The sequence below is a fragment of the Triturus cristatus genome, chromosome 6, assembly GCF_964204655.1.
Source record: "Triturus cristatus chromosome 6, aTriCri1.1, whole genome shotgun sequence".
Lineage (NCBI taxonomy): Eukaryota > Metazoa > Chordata > Amphibia > Caudata > Salamandridae > Triturus > Triturus cristatus.
Genome location: NC_140589.1, coordinates 962,170,317 through 962,190,489, shown reverse-complemented (window position 1 = coordinate 962,190,489; position 20,173 = coordinate 962,170,317). Strand labels below are relative to the sequence as shown.

General features: G+C 45.7%; 1 protein-coding gene across 2 annotated transcripts in view; it reads left to right on the top strand.

The window, feature by feature from the left end:
• The window catches only part of PEX3 (peroxisomal biogenesis factor 3), a 330,616-nt gene that overhangs the window by 99,681 nt on the left and 210,762 nt on the right, over positions 1-20,173 (top strand). The window contains exon 1 of one of the 2 annotated variants that reach the window (XM_085611667.1): positions 15,282-15,416. The exons of the other annotated variant lie outside the window; for it this stretch is intronic. The gene's annotated coding sequence lies outside the window, so the exon portion shown is untranslated. Of the gene's footprint in view, positions 1-15,281; positions 15,417-20,173 lie in introns of those variants that run through there. 2 annotated transcript variants of the gene reach the window in all.

Genomic DNA, 20,173 nt, shown 5'->3' with positions numbered 1-20,173 from the left:
GTTGCCTCTGTACATCCGCTTTCTGGTATTCCATGGCTTCGTTAATACTTTCAGGGCCTCGCCCCGATTGGACAAAGTGATATATATTGTCTAAATGTGCCGTCATTCCTGGTAGCGTCGCTAAATACCTTGAAGCTCGTCGTATACGTAATGATGACAGCAGCATTCCGTCCCGTCTACCGGGCACAGGATCATATCTACAATCCACTAGATGTTCTTTAAAAATGTCGGAAGTTGCTAGTTGGGGTGTACGTTGGAGTGCTAAATCTCTAAGAGATAATTTATTTCCTCGCGGCGGCGTGGCAAAAATGTCTGTCGTACCTCCTGTAGCACCGTCTGAGGTGCTGGGCACGAAAGGGTTTGTTGGATGTAAGATAGAAACTGTAGATGCGGGAAAAGCGGTAGAAACAGATGGGCCTGTTGGAATGTGCGTAGGAGTTTGTTGTTGCGGAGGTGGGGGCGGATGATCTTGGCGTTGAGCACCATCGGCAGGCGGTGTGTGTGGCGGAGCATTAGCATATTCGGGAGCTACATCGTCTAAATAGGAAGAAAGGAAAATATCTTTAGCAGTCTTGGGATGTGCCTTTGTCGGAAGTAATGGAGGTGGCAGATCTTTCGGTATTTCCAGGGTGGCCTTAGGTAGACCTTCGGCCAGAAGAGGATACATACCATTCATAAGGGTGCTTCTTTGTCTGTCTACTTGTTCTGCTTTTACTCTGGTACCTTCCTCAATTAATGTATTTTCTCGGGCTTTATTTGAATTTTCCCTACTTTTCTCTTCCTGTCTGAGCGCTTTCTCTGTGCGTCTATACGATTCTTTACGCCATAATTCGATGGCATCTTTCTGTGACTGTCTGGCTTTCTTTTTCCATAATTCTTCTTCTACTCTCATGATGCAATCTGCATCCCATGTCCCAGCTGCGGGCCACCTCTGACTTTCTGGTAAATCCTTGGTGTAGTCCACCCATAAATCAAGAAATAATACGGCATCTAGGCCATGCTTATGGTACATAAAGTACCCTGGAGTGTCCCTAGGTGGAATGGGAACAGCTTCTTCGAGTACCCCTTTTCTAGTTTTGATCTGTCTTAATTTTGAAAAGAGCGGCATCTTTAAACCTTGCTACTTAATCTCGAACACAATTAATACAATAAACACAATAATGAACACTCATTCATACCACAATTTTTAAAACATATTAAAACATTTAACATTTAACATTTAACGAACAATGATAATCAGAAGAAAATTAGTTACTGACATAATACTAACACTAGGTAATACTGAATTATATACAAGACATACTAGATATACTGCTAAACAGTACAGATACACTGCTGAAACAGTACAGACCGGATTTGTGTACCCAAACCCGTCTTGACCGGCACAAACTATGTGCACGTCTAAATGCCTCCCCGGCAACGGTACTCACCGGGTAGCACGGAACGGAAGGCCTCGGAACTGAACTGAACTGGACTGGACCGGACTCGACGCGGAACTTTGGAACCTGGTGGGCCTCTGTATACCTCGGATCTTGCTCTCTCAGCTAGGCTCTGGTCGGGATACTTCGCACTTCTCACCGCCTCGTCTGGGTGTTGATCGCAGCCTCAGTCACCCCCGCTTGGCCGGAGGGAGATACAGGAAATCCTGCGGGTACGCGTTGTTGTCCGTCCAGCTGTGGCAGGAGACCGGGCCTGCAACGCACCTCCGGCGCGTGAGATGAGAAAGTGTCCCTATTCGGGCGCCAATTTATGTGGTAAATATTTTAATTACCTGTACTATTTTTTATGCGGTAAAGTCTAGTAAGAATAACTCAGTAAAAATAAGAGGCAGAATCCGTGGTATTAGAGGTTCTGAAAGGCTTTATTCCTTACAAAGGAATTATGGTTCGAACCATGGCATCAAATTCCATCACCACGAAGGTTCAGGAAGGGAAGGCAATACATTATTGACAGGTAAAGATATTTATATGAAAAAGCATTACATTAAGACAGATGCAGGAGGCGTAACAGCTGATAATACAGATAAGAATACACATACGTAATGAAAAGAGGCATGAATATAGGCGTAGACTAGAAACGTCATTAAACATGATGTCACAAGTGGGTGGATCCATAAGAGAATCCTGCAATGTCAGCAGAAATACTTGGCAAAGATGCGCGCGCAGCCGCATGACGTGTGATTGACGTGCAACTAGAGGGTGAAGGGGACTTGACATTTAGCTCTACATGTGGAGACAGAAGTCTGGGGGGTCAGGTCAACCTAATCCCAAATCATATCTAATATCTTATGTTTAAAGAACTGTATTATCCAAAAGGAAAGGTCTCTCGGACGGAATCTATTCTATACTGACTGTTAGTGCGTGTACAAGCGTCTAAGTGTCTACATGGGATGCGAGGGGGCAGGAATCTTCCATGGTAACAGGGGCTATGAATTACTTGCATGAGGACAGTGAGGCCGGGCCCTTTGCTCGGTAGCTGGAAGAATGTTTACCTAAACTACTAGACAGGAATGCATTGGATGAGGAGCGGAGCAGATAACTTGAAGGTGAAATACAGTTTTTGGCAGGCAACAGGCCGAGTCAGGCACCGTTAGCCGCGCAGAGGGAGTAGGACAAAGTTCATGGATACAGATGCGAGCTCAGACTGGAGCTTTCAGAGACAGAAGGCAGGAAAAGGCTTGATGGCAGAATTCAGGGCCTACTCGCCTGAACTGTAAAACGTGGAAAGTGAACCACATAAAGTCGGTGGCCTTTCATACTTAGGAACGGAATATCCGACCCATTCATGGCGGATCTGAAAGAGGACATGTTGGCGGTGGACGCATATGTATTTGCGTCTTCATAACTGGAACTGGAGGGAACATACATGTACTTGTAGCATGTACATGGAGCCGTTGGGGTCTAAGATAGGGGACATAACTGATCATAAAATTCATATTTCCTCACGATGACGGCGGCCTCGGCGCAATGACAGTTCTTGACGACGCCGGGAGGCGGTTCCGGTTCGATGTCGGCGGCCTCGGCTCGATGTCGACCTCCGGTTCAATGACGTCGGGCAGTCTTGGCTCGATGTCGACTTCGGGCAGCTCCGGTTCGATGACGTCGGGCGGCCTCGGCTCGATGTCGACTTCCGGCGGCTCCGGAGTGCGATCTCCACTCCCGACCTCCGATGCTCCTTTCCTCGGGTTCCGGCGACTCCGGAGTGCGACCTCCACTCCCGACCTCCGGCACGATTCTCTTCAGGTTCCGGCGACTCCGGAGTGCGATCTCCACTCCCGACCTCCGGCACGCTTCACCTCGGTCTCCGGCGACTCCGGGGGGCGGACTTCACTCCCCCGTCGACGCCGCACACTCGACCTCAGGTGTCTTCCTCCACGACCTCTGGTACTCTCCACGACCTCCGTCGGCGCCCTCTCTCGACCTCTGGCGGCTCCGGGTACGACGTCTGCTTTCCAGTCAGCGCCGCTTCTTCACCTCCGGCCCCAGGTCTCTAGGCTTCTCAACGTTGGACTTCAGGAAGTTACCAATAACCAGGTCAGGAACTTGCTGTTCTTTACTTTTAAGGCCTGTTCCTGCTGTCCAGGTCCTTAAGATGGTTTTTCTTGCTTTCTCCCACACAGGGCTCCAGGCTGGGCTCAGTCAGTAGGGACTAGTATCAAGGGTGGGTTTATGGACCCCACTCCAGGCACAAGTTTCCACCCCTGCTGCCTCACTCCTTCCTCCTTCAGGTTTCTGCTCCTCTCTCTTCACCAGTCAGGTGCCAACTGCCAACTCCAACTGTCAACTCTGACTTTAGCTTCCCAACATTCTAAACCGCCTCCAACTGTCACAGGGTTCCAGAATGTTGCAGAAGGTTCTAGTAGGTTCCAGTGATGTCACAGGTGACAATGGGTGGCCACCATTTTGTGCTCCAGGCCCTCAGACAGAAGTTCCAGGGGTAGATAAAATGGCTCCCTGAATCTGCATTAATACTAAAAAGTCTGGTGGTTCCCAAAAAGGAAAAATACTAACAGGGTTTGAGGCAAAAGTGGGACAAAATAAATAATGATGAGGAGGGACCACCCAAAGGGCCGACAGGTCTAACACTCCCATTAGAGGAAAAGCCCTTAAGTTTTCAGCACTTTCACCGTTTGAACTCTTTTAAAGCTCAAACGACGATTCCACTCAACTACGAAGAGCCTTTTCACCTCTATCTATCAACATTTAACCCCATATCATCCTTTTGGAAGCAAGTACCTACCTGTTACTATTTTTAACCCCGACTCCATCTTCATAACTTTATTTAAAAAAAAAAAAAAAGGAGACACAATGTCTCATAACCAACCTGACCTAGACTCTTTAGTACAAAATCAAGTAGAGGACATAATTAATATGGCAATAGGCAAATTGATGGGGTCGCTCGATGAAACCATCAATAAAAAATTAGAATCCCTTTCCAATAATCAACCTGGATGCTCTTACTGGCCCCAATCCTCTAACAGAAAAAGAACATCAAGCGATTTACCCCTAAAAAAATCCAAAAAATCTAACAGGGTCTCAGAGGATCTACCGGATAACGCCGGTGATAGAGCGAGTGTACCAGACACTGTGGATGGGCAAGAAAGAGGCCCCACTGTCCCCATATCTAGCGATTCTGAAGATGATGAAACCTACGAGCCTGAAATAGACCTATCATGCTCTTCTGAGTTTGAATCTGACTGTGAAGATTCATCCACAGCCAAACAAAAAAACTCAAATGAAGGCTCCAAGACCTCTGGCTCCAAGATGGAAATCCTCGACCCCTTTGGGGACATGATGTTTGACCCGCTCTTAATAAGACACCCATTATCACCTGAATGGACCCCCTCCCGCCACGTTGCCGACTATATCGCCTTCTGGCTCAGAAGGGAGATTCCTAAAGAAGTAAGATCACGCTTGCGCTCAGAATGCCCCCGACCTTCCCTCCCTGACAAAATTACTACTACACCAGAACTCGACGCAAAAGTGGTCTCATTTATTAATAAGGGAGGTAGAGATCCAAGAAGAGGCCTAGACAGAGGCCTGAAATCCTGCCAGGATAGACTCCTGGATATTACTGGTCCCCTTACAAAGATATTTGAAATGGCAGAGACGGCCTACTTGAACGAATCGCAGGTCGACCCGAAAGAATTACATGAATGGGTGCAAAGAGCTGTGTGTCTCCTTGGCAACGCCAATACGCCACTTTCAAATGAAAGAAGAAAGAGCATCCTCTAGAAAACTTGACCCTAAACACATTGAACTCGCCAATAAAGAAGAAGGTCCTTCTTCACAAGGACAACTCTTTGGCGACAACTTTATTAAAGAAATGGCAAAATATGTCGGAGTTTTCAGCTCAATACAAAAATCACAAAAAGATATAAGAAAAGTCTTTCATGACCGAATTTTTGTGAGGGCCGGGCGAACAAGGGGTCGGTTCCCCGGCCGAGGTGCACCTTCTTCCAGACCCTACATGGCACGAGGAAATAGGAGCTTCCATCAACCCTTCACATCCTACTCCAACTTCTACCCCCCATGGCAGAGAGGGCGCTTTCGCAACTCCAGAGGCGACAGGAGACAAAGAGGCTTCTCTTCAGGTATGCTATTCAAAAGACCATTCAGATTCCCCCATAAAGGTGGGTGGGAGGTTAGCCCTATTCTCTGGAAAATGGAAACTCGTGACCCAAAATCCCTGGGTATTACAAACAGTCAAAGGCTACGGAATAGAATTTTCACACACCCCCTTCCAACACAAACCCCCAAGAGAAATCTCTTTCTCACAAGATCACTCAAAATTGGTAACCAAAGAGGTTCAAGACCTTTTATCCAAAGGCGCCATCAAAGAAACTACAGATTTAAATCAGGGATTTATCAGCAATATCTTCTTGGTAGAGAAAAAGAACAAAGAAATGAGGCCAGTAATGAGGCCAGTAATAAACCTAAAAGGACATCGTAAGAAAAGGGGATTGGTTAACAAGACTAGACCTAAAAGACGCCTACCTCACTATTCCCATTTGGCCCCCACACCAAAAATATCTTCGTTTTACATGGCTAAACAAAACGTGGGAGTTCTCAAGCCTCCCATTCGGTCTCTCTTCAGCACCCTGGTGCTTCACAAAGATTCTCCGACCAGTAGCAGCCTGGCTCAGAGCCAAAGGTGTAAAATTAATAAATTACCTCAACAACATACTTATAATGGGTCAGTCAAAGGACTTAGTATCCCTACACACCCAATGGGCAATAGAAATTCTAGAAAAACTAGGATTTGTAATAAATATAAAAAAATAATGCTTAACACCATCACAAGATACACAATTCCTAGGCTTCATCGTAGACCCCCTCCAGACAGAATTACGTCTCCCCAGAGACAAACTAAAAAAATTACGAAAAGAAATAAAAAAGATCCTATCAGAGAAGTCTATATCTCTAAAAAAATTAGCCAGAATACTAGGGCTCCTATCCTCAACCATCCAAGCCATCTTTCCGGGCCCACTTTACTATCGGGCCCTCCAAAGACTAAAGAAAAGATGTCTGCACAAGAATCACTCATACTCTCAAATGCTGTCTTTAGACCAAGAATCGAGAGAGGAACTAGAATGGTGGCTCAAGAACGCACAAGCCTGGAATGGAAGGGCAATCTTCGGAGAAAATCCAGAACTGGTGATAGATTCAGATGCGAGCTTAGAGGGTTGGGGAGCGATATGCGGAAACTCTTCCACAGGAGGTCTATGGTCAGATCAAGAGAGAAACATGCACATCAACTGTCTGGAACTCCTAGCAGGCTCCTTTGCAGTCCGGAGTTTCACTCAAGAGAGAATAAAATGTTGTGTGATGCTTCGCATGGACAACATTTCAGCAGTCCAATATGTGAGCAAGATGGGCGGACCACACTCAAAAGACTTGGCAGACCTGGCAAAGGAATTTTGGGGATACTGCTTGGAAAAAGGAATCTCGGTTGTAGCCCAACACATTCCTGGTCTGAGCAATGGAGTAGCAGATTGGTTCTCCAGGAACTTCAGAGACTCCAACAATTGGAGATTGAACAGACAAGTCTTTCTACACATCCAACACCTATGGGATCCCTTCAATTTAGATCTGTTTGCAGACAGACTCAATACTCAACTAACACGTTTTTTCAGCTGGAAACCAGATCCTCTAGCTGCTGGCATAGACGCTTTCCTCCAGGATTGGAGAGGTCAGAAACCATATGCATTTCCCCCGTTCGTCATGCTACCCAGATTTCTATTACAAGTCCGGAGACTCAAAGAAACCGTAGTCCTAATAACTCCACTATGGAAAACCCAAGCTTGGTTCCCCATAGTGCTAGAAATGTCAATAGACTTTCCCCTTCTCCTACCCCATTTCAGAACTCTCCTCCTAGGCCCTCGAGGGGAAATACACCCCCTCCTCGAACAGGGATCCCTCATACTGATAGCATGGAAGATTTCCGGAGACAATGGGAAATCCCTGGCCTTTCGTCAGATGCTTTCAGACTCATTTCTGAATCCTGGGCCTCAGGCACTAGAAAAGCTTATAGACTGGCATGGAATAAATGGATTTGCCGGTGTCTTCAATGGGGTATCAATCCCATTTCAACAGATGTAGTTCACGTGATTAACTACCTCTCTGAACTCTTTGAGTCAGGCTTGTCATATAGAACTATTAACGTCTACAGATCAGCAATTTCTGCAGGCCACTGCCTCATAAACAGCCTCTCTGTCGGCCAAAATTCTTTAACAAAGAAAATTATGAGAAGCATTAGGGTCCTCAAACCCCCCATACCCAAATACTCTTCCCTTTGGGACGTTAAATTAATTCTTCAAGTCTTAGAAAGCTGGGGTGACAATCAGACCTTACCTCTTAAAAAACTCTCCTATAAACTCACGACCCTCCTTTGCTTAGTTTCTTTTAGACGAACATCCGATGTTAAAGCTCTGGACATCACCAGTAGGGCATACCAACCTGAAGGAGTATGTTTCTACATTAAAAGAAGAACTAAGACCCTTTCCTCGACCATCTTCTACACTTATTTTCTGGGAAACCCAAGATTGTGTGTGGTGCAATGCCTAATAGAATATGAAAAGAGAACCAATATTATAAGAAACAATGTCTCAACTATTAATTTCTCACAAAAACCCTCATAAACCCGTTTCTTCCCCCACCTTGGCTAGATGGGTGAAAGACGTAATGTATGAAGGAGGGGTAAACACTTCTATTTTTGGGGCTCACTCCCTTAGAGGTGCTTCTGCCTCCAAAGCTTTTATCCTAGGCGGAAGTTTACAAGATATCTTAAAGGCAGCCGACTGGTCCAATGAAAGCATGTTCAAAACTTGTTATTTCAAACCTACATCTAATGCAGTTGATAATGTATTAAATGCACTTTGAACTTGCATAATATTGGCCTCCGTGTCGTGCCATAAAATGTAGATTTTCCACAGCCTGATGAGCAGAAAATCTGGATTTCATTAAGGACACGGAGGCTAAGATTATCCCACCACTTTTTCCCACCCAGGTGGATTAAGCTATCTTATATTTTTATTTCAGAATGACGGAGATTCTATTTGGAAACTTCCTCCTGCTGACTCGTTCTTTTGCTCTTCAGAGATTCGTTTGAAATTTACCTTGTTCGCAGCGCACATAAAAGAAGGAAGATGGCTGTCTGTCGCTGGACTACATTAATGTTCAGAATGTTCTAAATTCTTCTCTATTGTTGCTGCTGTGTGAGCTGGCAATAAAAGGAGATTGCATAATCTTATCCTCTGTGTCCTTAATAAAATCCAGATTTTCTGCTCATCAGGCTGTGGAAAATCTACATTTTCCGCTTTTGAAATTAGTATACTAATATGATGATGGTGTTGCTAAGAGTTTTATCTGCCCTTGATGCAGCTGCTATATGTGACCCATAACTACTGTGCCTCATAACTGGTGACTGGAACCAGAACAGTGTCCTGAAAATCCATAATAATAAAACGTCTTCTGTTCTTCATGTACCTCGAAATTATTGCGTAGGCAGATTGTTTTAGGACTCCTCTGCTTCACACACTTGCAAGCTGTTTATAAAAAAGTAGTTCTCTCATTAATCACTCCCTTGGGTAGTAGTAACTCCGAATTAGTAAGTAACGCAGCGTCTGTGCATGGAGAAGAATTCGGTTCACGAAAATTGACTTTCACTTGCTATTGCGTTACATTTTGAGGTCCTCAAACAAGGCTTCAAATAGGCCTGCACGCCTTCATTTTACGGCTGTCTCATATCTAAAGGTTTGATGTAACCTGGACAGATTAGCAGTTAATTTAGCAAAAGATGGGAGCAGATGAAAGTCCGCATGTTCACTGATAACCGCCGACCAGCAATCAAATAGTATCTGTGTTGCACCCAGGTGTAGTTGGATCAAACCTTAACAGTTTGCCCTCTTGCACGTTTCATGTGATGAAACACTGCTGGAAGGGGCTCAGTTGTCTTCTGCAACCTTGCTTCCAAAATCGATGCGCATGAACACCTCTCCAAGTGATTGCTTGTAAGTAATTCAGAGTTTAAGGTTTTTTTATTGACTTTTTGTTGTTGTTGTTGTAGTTACTGCGTTCCGGAATCCATTGTTCATGAGACGTTAAAACGCTACATGTGGGAGAAAACAGACTTCCGAATCGGTCTATGCTGCCAATTCATGTTCTGCCTCAATAATGTTTTATTTCTTGTCGGACGTGTGCCACGCAATTTATGGTTGTTTAGGTAACTTCCTTTTTTTCTAGACTATTTCTTTAAATCTATTATGTGCAGTTGAGAAAATGGGTCGTGCTTTTGAGTGCTTCAAGGGGATTAGTAGATACTATAATCCTAACATTACAGTTGTGCATCATGATCAGCCTTCTTTCGCCTGCCCTAAGCCATTGGTTTGAGAGAAAGAATAGGCTGAAGATTGGTTGCATCCAGAGCTCAGAACCTGTTAGGTGGAAGTGATCTGTAATGGTGTAATCTTAGATTACCTGGCTAAGCTCCTGTGGGCTGCTCATTGACTGTTCTGCTCATTGACTGTTCTGCTGTCAATCCAACAGCCTTACTGTTCTTTTGGCCGTTCCCAGGACCCCACTTCCTTTTCAAAGACAGAAAATGCCAGTTACAGGGTTAGGCAAAGAAAGGAAAAGGCCAGAGCCTAATGGTAACTAATTGTAATTGCATTTATATAGCGCTTACTACCCTTGACGAGTCATCAAAGAGCTTTTTCGGCGAGTAGCACTTTACTCCGGAATCCATAAAAGGATTAGTGTTGAAAATTAGTATAGTGAAATATGAAGTAATTTGAGTGGTGGATATGTTATTCAGTTATTTGGGTAGAGAAGGGTCGCAGCAGGATAGAAGATGGAAAGAGGTTTATATTTATATAGCGCTGGTTACCCCTGATGGGGTTTGAAGCTCTTTTTTTGGTGAGTAGCACGCTACTCTGGAACCCATAAGGATTAGTGACACATAACTATGAGAATGTGGCAGCCACTGCTGCTTGCACTTATGCCTTCCCTCGCTGCTACCCGCCTGTTATGTTATATTGATTTGTATAGTGCACTAATCACCAGAGAGGGTGTCAAGGCGCTTGTGGAAGTTTGTGGGCCCCAAGGTGCTTATACCAAGAGCAAGGTCTTCAGCTTCTTGCGGAACTCAAGAAGTGAGGAGGATGCTCCGATGTGTTGACGGAGGTCTTTCCATGTCTTGGGTGCGATGTAGGGGAATGAGCAACCTTTTGTTTTTGCGGATGCAGGGAATGTATTCGAGTGAGGCATAGCATAGGTGTCTGAGGGGGTTGGTAAAAGTGCATGCAGTTGTTCAGGTATTCTGGTCCTGTGTTGTTTAGGGCTTTGTATGTGTGCGTGAGAAGGTTGAATTGGCTGCGCTTGTGAATTGGGAGCCAGTGAGGCTTCCATAGGTGCAATGTGAATGTGGGTGCGGCATGGGAGGCAGAGTGTGTCTCTTGCAGCGATGTTCTGCAGTCTGGGTAGGAATTGTTTGGAGATTCCGGCATAGAGATAATTGCCGTAGTCCAGCTTGCTGGTGATGAGCGCTTGCGTGATGGTCCATCTGGTGTCCCGAGGCAACCATTTGAAGATTTTTTGCAGCTTGCATAGGATGTGGGAGAAGGAGGAGCACACCACGTTGACTTGAGCTGTCATGTTGAGCTTGCCTAGGATAATCCTAGATTCCTTGTGTGGTCTACGAGTGTGGATTTTGGTCCTTGCTTTGATGGCCACCAAGTGAAGTCCCATGGAGAGGTCTTGTTGCCAAAGACTAGTAATTCTGTCTTGTTGGAGTTGAGCTGCAGGCAGTTTGTTTGCATCCATTCTGGTACCATGGTCATGCAGTTGGCGAAGTTTGTAATGTCAGTGGTTGTTTTGTCCATCATGAAGAGGATGAGTTGGGTGTCATCGACGTAGGAGATGAGGGTCCGCTCTTTCTCCTCGATCCAGAATGATTCAAATGTCATTGGTGGCCGCAATAATTGCTGTTTTGGTGCTGTGGTTGTTTCTGAATCCTGATTGTGTGTTGCCTAGAAAATGGTGAAATTCAAGGTGGATTGTAAGTTGCTTGTTGATGGCTTTCTCAATCACTTTGGCTGGATAGGGAAGCGGGCAGATGGGTCGGAAGTTGCTCAGTTGATTCAGGTCGGCTGTGGGCTTCTTGAAGAGGGCATTGATTTCTGCAAGTTTCCATTCATCCAGGAAAGTGGCGGACGTGATGGAGGTGTTGATGATGATGTAGGTCAAGTTGGTGATGTTCCCAGGTTGTAGATGTGGAGGGGGGCATGGGTCCACTGGGGCCCCTGAGTTGATGGTCTGGATGATTGTTGCAGTGTCATTTCTGGTGAGAGTTCTCAATTTTCTAGTGAGGGGTGTCCATTCGATCAGGTGGCCGTCTTGGTTGGTGGTGGGGGAGTGTGATCAAACAGGGAGATTGAACCTTGCTCAGTTTCAGTTCTATTTGAACAGAACTCCTGATTCAGGAGTATCATATGAAATCTGCAGAAGAATCTGTGCTGCTACTGAAAAGTCTCTGTCCATCATTCCCTTTGGTTTTGCTTTGTTCACCCTAAGTTAGCAGGGTATGCCCAGACGTGGGTCCCCTGCTCACTTTGCCACTGGATTCAAGCTAGCCTGGCTGATGACAGCTGATTAGCCAGAAACCGGTCCCAGGATGCTTGTTTCCGGTCCAGGTAAGACGTGGCTTGGCAGTTCGGGCTGGACTGTTCCCATGAGGCACAGGGTCAGACTGATTTGCATATGGCCATGTCTTAACTGGGGAGGCGGAGTGAGCTAAAGAATGATGATGGATTAAACCCAGATCAGTTGACTGGGGGTGAGTTCTTGCAATGTTCAACACTCCGTCCATCATCCCCTTTTGGTTTTGCTGAAAAGTCTAGGTCATGCGATATCAAAAGCACCACGTCCTTCAATTCATATTTGGAAAACCATTCCCTCCTTTCCACTATGCTACTACTACCTATGCCTGTTTTACCCATCCAGTATGAGGTTCTAGTCTCCTCCCATAATTACTGCTTAACATATAAAAATCTAGTAACATATTTGTCTCTCATGAATGTTTCTTGCCCGTGGTCTGGGTCAATAATAGCTGCTGTGAATATTGGTTGGCCTTGTAGTGTGCCATTGAGTATAAGCTATCTTCTTTCTTTGTCTAGTGAGGATGACTCTATGACAAAATGTATTCTACTACTGAAGAGGCTAGCCACTTCCTTGCTTTGGTTTGGATTTTACTGTAACAGTGTTGCAAGAAGGATTTGGATGTCATTCATTTTGTGTCTTGGGACAAGAGATGAGTTTCTTAAAGGAAAACGTCTTCCTCCTTCAGGTGTTTAATGGTATTAAGTGTGGTGATGTGATTGGTAGGGCTATTGAAACCACTGACATAAGTTAGGACCCTGAAATTATACAGCAGGAGAGGACCAAATTATGTGGCAGGGTGGACTAAACAAGGCGTCAAGAAAAATTAAATTATGGAGCAGAATGTGGAACACTTTCTGAGAGAATTGCCTCATTATTTTGTGATTTACACATGTCAAATTGTACTAATGGGGTGAAACCTTTTTCCAGACAGTGTTGGCACCCAAACATGGCAAAAAGCAACAAATGAGTTACCAGTCAACGTTTGCAAAGGGTCTTCCACTGAGTGGCGACACTTGTCTCTGCATTTTCTGTAACTTTTGATCTGTTTGAGCTACAATAAAATTGTCTTTGTTAAACTCTGCAGATTATGCCACAGATTATGTCATATGTAGCATATGGTGCAAATCCACAATTATGTGGAAAATGATAAGGCCTCAAAATTACATATTTGCAGTGGCCCATGTTTTATCAATCTAATCTTAGTTTTTATTCTGTTCGCCAAATGTGGTGCACAACATATAGGAGCCCTGTTAATAGTGAGCCTGTCGCTTGGCCTTTTTATTGATGAGTGATAATGACTGCATGCAGCATGAGAATGTGATTGCCATATGTCTTTAATTCTGTGTAACTGGGATCAACTGCCTTATCAGTCTAACTATTCAGTCCCAAAAGAGAGCGAGCAATATCGCTTCCTCACCCTATAACAACACTTTAAATATAACATTTACTGTTCCCTTAATGGTAAATGCAGGCATTCTATTCTGTCTCGCATCAGTAGCCTGATTAGCTTAGTTGCGACAAGTGGAGAGAAATGACTGTTCTGCAATTAATTGAAAGGATTGTCTGAACCCCTTGTCTTCCTCATACATTATATTTCTGACCTTGGCAGCTCTGTCTCCATAGTCAATGTCTGGCATTGACAGATGCTTCCCTTTGGATCACCACATTCTGTTCAAACACATTCTGGGTGTTTTATGCTGATTGCTATGAAGACTTTATTTTCGTGAGCAGCTCAATCTTATCGTTCTTCTTTCGATGATGGCAACATTTTACTTTCTGTTTCACAATAATCCAAGGTCTACACGTTCGAGGGGATTTGGTGTGGGCACGTGCGTCTAGGGTTATAGACTTGGAACAGTTGTTATCCTCAGGAAGTTGTAGTAGCACTTTGGTTTTTTTGAATGATGAGAGCTGGATATTTCTATCTTACCCTCTCAAATTTAGGTGGAAGGGATGACCCCATTTATAGTTTAATTTCTGTATCAAGTGCTCAACTATTGGTTATATAGGTATTATAAAAAGATAATTCTGTGGCCCTCGTTTATAAAGTCCCAGCTCTCTCTTGCTGCCGCCATTGCTTTCTATTACTGGTGGAAGAAGTCTACCTTCATCAAAGTGTCAGGAAGGGTGCGTATTATGAGGTTTACCAGGGGCCTTCCAGTTGGACTGGTCTAATGTAACGTCTTTTGCTTCAGAGGTCTTTAGAAGTGCTTTGAAGAGGTGTTGTAGGTATTCAGGAAGGCCACTGCCCTCTGTGTTCAGTGGCATGCCCCTGATTAACACATTCTTCCTTCACAATTTGTTTTCAAGGTCTTAGATGTGTGTGGTTTCTCAGCATAAGCAATTTGTGGCACAGAAGTTCTCATTATTCTTGTGCAACTCTTGCCTCATCTAATGACAGGTCCCTTTCTCCCAATGCATTCACATAATATTTCTCTACCTTTAAATTATACTTGAATTCATTACGCACTGATGAAAGGTCATCCATCGGTTCTTTAAATAGGTTCAGCATGAATTGCTGAACATTGGGCTAGATCTCCAGATCTGTTTATTCCACTTATATATAAATGCCACCGATTGTTCACTCTCTTTGTGAGATTTGTTTGTGGACAGAATACTTATAGATAAATGTCTCATCAACTGCTCCCTCCTGGGTCTAGCTCCAGCCATCGCCAAAGCTCCCTGCAAGTTTATAGTATAGACTGGTTTGCGGTCCATCATGCACTACCAATGCCGTACTTTAAGTGTATTTACCTATTAGGAGTAGGGCCCTTCAACTGCACACTGCATCCTAAAGGCTGGTTAAGAAATGTTGCACCTTGTTTCCTTACAGTTATAGATTTCGTAGGAGGGGCGTTGCTTAAGCCGCTTTATGTCAAAGCCCTGAATAGGAAAGATGCATGTTGTGCTGTGTTCTACTGGTGCATGGATTAGAGGGGCACTCTGAGTTCATGTGTATGTCAGAGTCTGACACAGAGAAACTTAATGTCACCCAAGGCAGGGTAGATGCATTTTGCTTAGCTCAGTTGAGTCCCCGTGATAATGTAGTGAGGCTATTTTTAGAACGCCTCTTGTATATGTAAATTGCCACAGCTCTTTTTTTCTTCTCCCACTTTTGTCTTTAGGGTGTCTCTGGACCCCTCTTCATTTAGGTGAAAGCACTCCCCACTTTACTCCACTGCAAGACTTGGGCCCGTGGCTCTCAGCCTCCCGTCATCTCTTCCCAGCCGGGGTGACTGCATGACTCAACCCCATCTGGTTAGTACTTCTCTTCTGTAAGGGGGCTGTATGAAGTGATATGTACTGCACCACATCTTTGTTCCTTTTGATCTCTCTATGGGCAGATAAGGAGGCCGGCTGCCTCCATCGCCACTTCTGTCCTGGGACTCTCTTCCTCTTGAGTCGTCAGCAACGGAGGCCGTTATCTTAGGAAGCCTAGTTAAGAGCCAGTATTGGGTATACTCCGTGACCGCAGAATCGGGTTGTTTTGAAAATACTATTTGTAGCGCTTTAAGATGGGCTGTGACAGAGAAGGCGCAGGAACACCAGCCATCTTGACCGCACCTCTATCCAACAGTTTTTGATAAACTAATTTTCAATGCAATTTTTTTTATGTAGCTTTACTTTTCTTTCATAATATTAATTTTATTGAAAAATAACACTTGGCGCATTTTTATACTTCTTTACATCACCTTCAAGTAACATTTGTTTGTCATATAGAAGGTATTGGTTCAGTACGGGTAGCCTTCTTTTAAAGCTGGCTTCCCTGTTCATTTAGTAGTCCTGGTCACCTGCTGAAAAAGGAATTAAAATGGAATCTTTAAGTTAAATGATTCATCCAAATAGCATGAGGTGAGAGAGCAGTGCTTCTTTGGGTTGAGCCATGGTGTGATTGGAAAGGTCTCAAGCCAAAGGCTAAAATAGGCTGGTAAGAAAAAAAAAACGGTGTTTGCAAAGTTCCCTCTAAATATGTTTGAAACAGTATGCCGTTCGAAATCCAGACCTAAAAATGTTTATATGTAGATATATATTCAATGAAAAAAGCAATAGTTAAAGTGAAGTTATGTTCTTCTTCTAACACCTTAACTTATGTTAAAAAGCCATACAAATTCACTTACAGCTGAGTTTAACTGCACTTATGGCTGCAATGCAAAACCAAAAAAAATTACCAAGGGGCGTGGCCAACCATCATGGCCGCAAGGACGTGCTCGGAGTAGGCTCCGCGCCTCGCACTTATGGGCTGCACATCTCGCCTGTGACCCCCAAATCAAGTGGGTTGATGGCGAGCAGGGCATAGTTTCTGAAGGACACTTTGCCATCGGCCGAACCTGCTTGGTGAACCTATGACTTTTTGAGATTTGGGCTGCGGCGGTGGCATGGAAAGATCGACCAGATGGTGGCGAGTTCTGTCTGCCGCTGAGCGCCCCTGGAGAGCTGGACGGTGGAGGTGCAGGACACATAGCAAGAGCGAGTCGGTGAGTCTGTGGCATCCCCTAGGTTACTGACGGCTGGGAGAAGAGGTGAGCCCTCCGGACCTGCGGCGGTAGCGAGGTGGGTTCCTGGGCGTGCTGCCCGATCTTGCGGAGCGAGCCAGGCAGACGGCCTGACCCTAAGATGGCACCCGGGGTCTGAAGTAGGCTGCATAAGCACCAATAGATCTGCTGCAGTAGGGAAGAAAAGCCAAGACCAGAGGGCCTTCCAGATGATGCCTTAGTAGAGAAGCGAGTGGCTAGCTTGGTGAACAACACGGGGGCATTGTGTAGGGATTCTTGTCAGCAGTATCGGTGGTCAAGCCACGGGGAGGCTCAGCATATGGACATTGCTAAGTGGCTTAGGAGATTTCCACGTTTACAACCTTAGAACCACCCCCCCCCCCAGGGTACTCCATGTCGCCTTGGTGGAGGTTCTGGCCGGTAGCAGTGGTCTGCGGCCCACGCCCAAATGTCTCTCAAAAAGTCTCAAAACAACTGCGTGTCCAGTTACTTTGCTCCTGCAGAACCATAGGCCGACAAGAAGGGACAGCACAGGCGGAGGCTGACATTACGCTCACCAAGGAGGACCTCCTAGATACACTACGAGAATTCAAGAAGGAACTCGGAGAGTACATTTAAAGTAGACATGAGCTCCACTTTTGAGGCATTTCAATTGGAGGCACGCTTGACACCCGTGGAAACGGGCTCCGCCAATGTCTCTGACCAACTACATACTGCCCTCCTCAAGTGCTAAGACCTTGAAATCCGCTCCCGCAGAGACATCAGAGTGAGGGACCTGGAGGAGGGGTGTTAGTGCCCAGACCTGGAGGCGTTCATGGTGGGTCTTTTCTCCAGTATCCTAGGAGATGATAGCCCAGAGGTCAGGCTGGAGTGGGTACATTGAGTTGGCCAGAGATTGGAGGGGGAGGGCAAGCATCCCAGGGATGTACTGGCCAAATTCAGCTCCTGCAACACCAAGGAAGTCATTCTACGAAAATCCCAAAACACTGATTCTGTCTCATTCCAGGGGTTCATGTGTTTGCTTTTCCAGTACGTAGTCCAAGCCACGCTGGTCCGCCGGCAACAGTTTCGACCGCTAACTACAGCACTAAGGGAGCGTCAAATCAAATACAGATGGACTTACCCCTTTGGTATTGCTTTCTCTTTCTACCGTAAGCAATGTCACTTCACTGAGCTGTTGGGGGCTGCTGTGCTGCTTCACCACAGAAGAATGCGACATGTGCTCCTGCGGAACGGCCTTTGGGGCAACGAGGGCAGAGACCCTGGCAAACACCCAAGAAGGGCGGCAAGTCATTGTCTCGGCAGCATAAGCTGGACCCCTGACACTAGTCTCTCTCTACCTATGTAGCGGTGCCCTCGGCTCACTGGATGTCGGGGATTCCTGTCTGCGTGGAGATAGCATGTAGCGTTGGGCCCTCCATTCCAGTCGCTGGAGATGCAGCACAACAGCTAATGAAGATCTCTCTCTCGCCAACTTTCCAGACCCAGGTGCCCAGCTTGGCCCGGATGAGGACTGGCCAGAGGCCTTTGAGTGTGCAGCGGTTAGCAGTGCGGGGCTCCGGGAGTGGACATAGATACACCCCAGGAATCACCATCAGTGAGACTGTCTCACCACTTTGGAGACTCTGTATTTTATTGTTTTGTTGTTATCATGTTACTAGGATGTTCCTGTGATACATCTAATTGAATCTCTCACTTTACGGGGGCTGCGGGGAGGGGGTTGGCGAATGGGGGACGACCCTAGATGCGATCAGTGATTTCCTCACATGATCTGATGTCCCTTGAGTGTATTTCCTGGAAGGTCAGGGGGCTCAACTCTCCTAACAAAAGGCATCGCATCTGGAATTTTCTGGGGGATAACCATGTGCATAAGGTTGCCCTACAGCAAACCCACTTGAGGAAGGGTGGCGACCTACGCTTACGACATAAATCTTACCCACTGATTTTTCGATCATCTAATACCTCTAAACAAAATGAGTGGTGCTCCTATTTCACTCCTCTGTGCCCTTTCAGCCGTTGGAGACTAAATCGGACAAGGCTGGGATATATCTTATGGTTAAGCGGGTTCTCGTGGGTCGCCCATGCACAATAGCCATGGTCTATGTCCCTAACTCTGGGCAGGCAGAGTCTCACAACTCTTGAGAGCATCACCTTGGGGACATAATTCTCCTGGAGGATTTCAATCTTATCTGGGACCCATCTATGGATACCACTCACCCACACAGAGCACCTGCAGGGGTCTTCACTAAGACACTTAAAGCCACGCTTATGAGGATGGGGTTAATAGATACACACTCACATAGAGTGTATTCGAGGATTGACCACATCTATCCTGGTAGCTAAACTCCACTCAATATGCTTGTCGGATCATGTGCCTCTGGAAATAGCAACTGACTGGCTGGCTCCCCGCTCCACACTGAAAAGATGGTACTTTCCGAACATTTTATGTAGGGACCAACTACTCCGAGACGAATTATGACAGTCGATCAGGGACTTTTTTAGCAACAATGACCCCACGGACACCTCTCCCATGGTTAACTGGGATGCCTTTGAGGCTGTTATACGAGGTCAAAGCATCCACCTGGCCACCTCCCTACGGTGGCAACAAACCTCAGAGAGGCTAGCATTGGAGGGGAACTACAGAAAATGGAGAAATTGCATAAGGAGGCCCCGCCTTTAGCCACCCAAAGAAAGGTCACCGCATTAAGAGGGAAAATACACGCCATCTATACCAATAGATCTGAAAAGATCCTTTTATGCTTTCAGGCCCGGGGGTAGGACGGCTATGACCAAATCGGTTAGAGACAGTGAGGCAGGTAAGAGCTAAACAAGAGAAGGAATACATTAGCTTGATAATTGATGACTCTGGTACGCCACACTATGGGGAAGAGGGGAAGGCGGGAACTTTTCGGGATTTTTATAAAACGCTTTATGAGGGGGGACGCCTTTAGTGAGGGAGACCAGCTGCACTATCTGAATTCTCTTGATCTACCCCAGGTCACTCCGGCTTCTAACGAATCTCTGAGCCAACCTATAACGCTGGAGGAAGTACAGAAGGCAATAGATGTCTTAAAACTTGAGCGGTCCCCGGGGCCTGATGGTTTTAGTGCTTTTGTTCTATAGAACATTTGGGGCGGAGTTGACGCCCCACCTGACGAGCTCTTTAATGCAATAGCGACCCTACACGAGTATCCCCCCTCAAAGGGGGAGGCATTGATCATACTCATCTCTAAGGCATGGAAAAACCCACAACTATTGCTCCTCTTACAGACCTATAGCACTACTAAATTTAGATGCAAAACTCTACGCTAGAATATTGGCTAGCAGACTTGAGGAGCTTCTCCCAGACTTGATACACCCAGATCAGTCTGGTTTTATCAAGGGGAGCCAGACGCACGATAACTTTCGCAGAATTGTCCATCTTATTGAGAAACTATCATTGGACGCGGAGTAGGCCTTCGACCGGTTCGATTGGTCCTTCTTGAGGTGTGCCTTGCGACGATTTGGTTTTGGCGATACCTT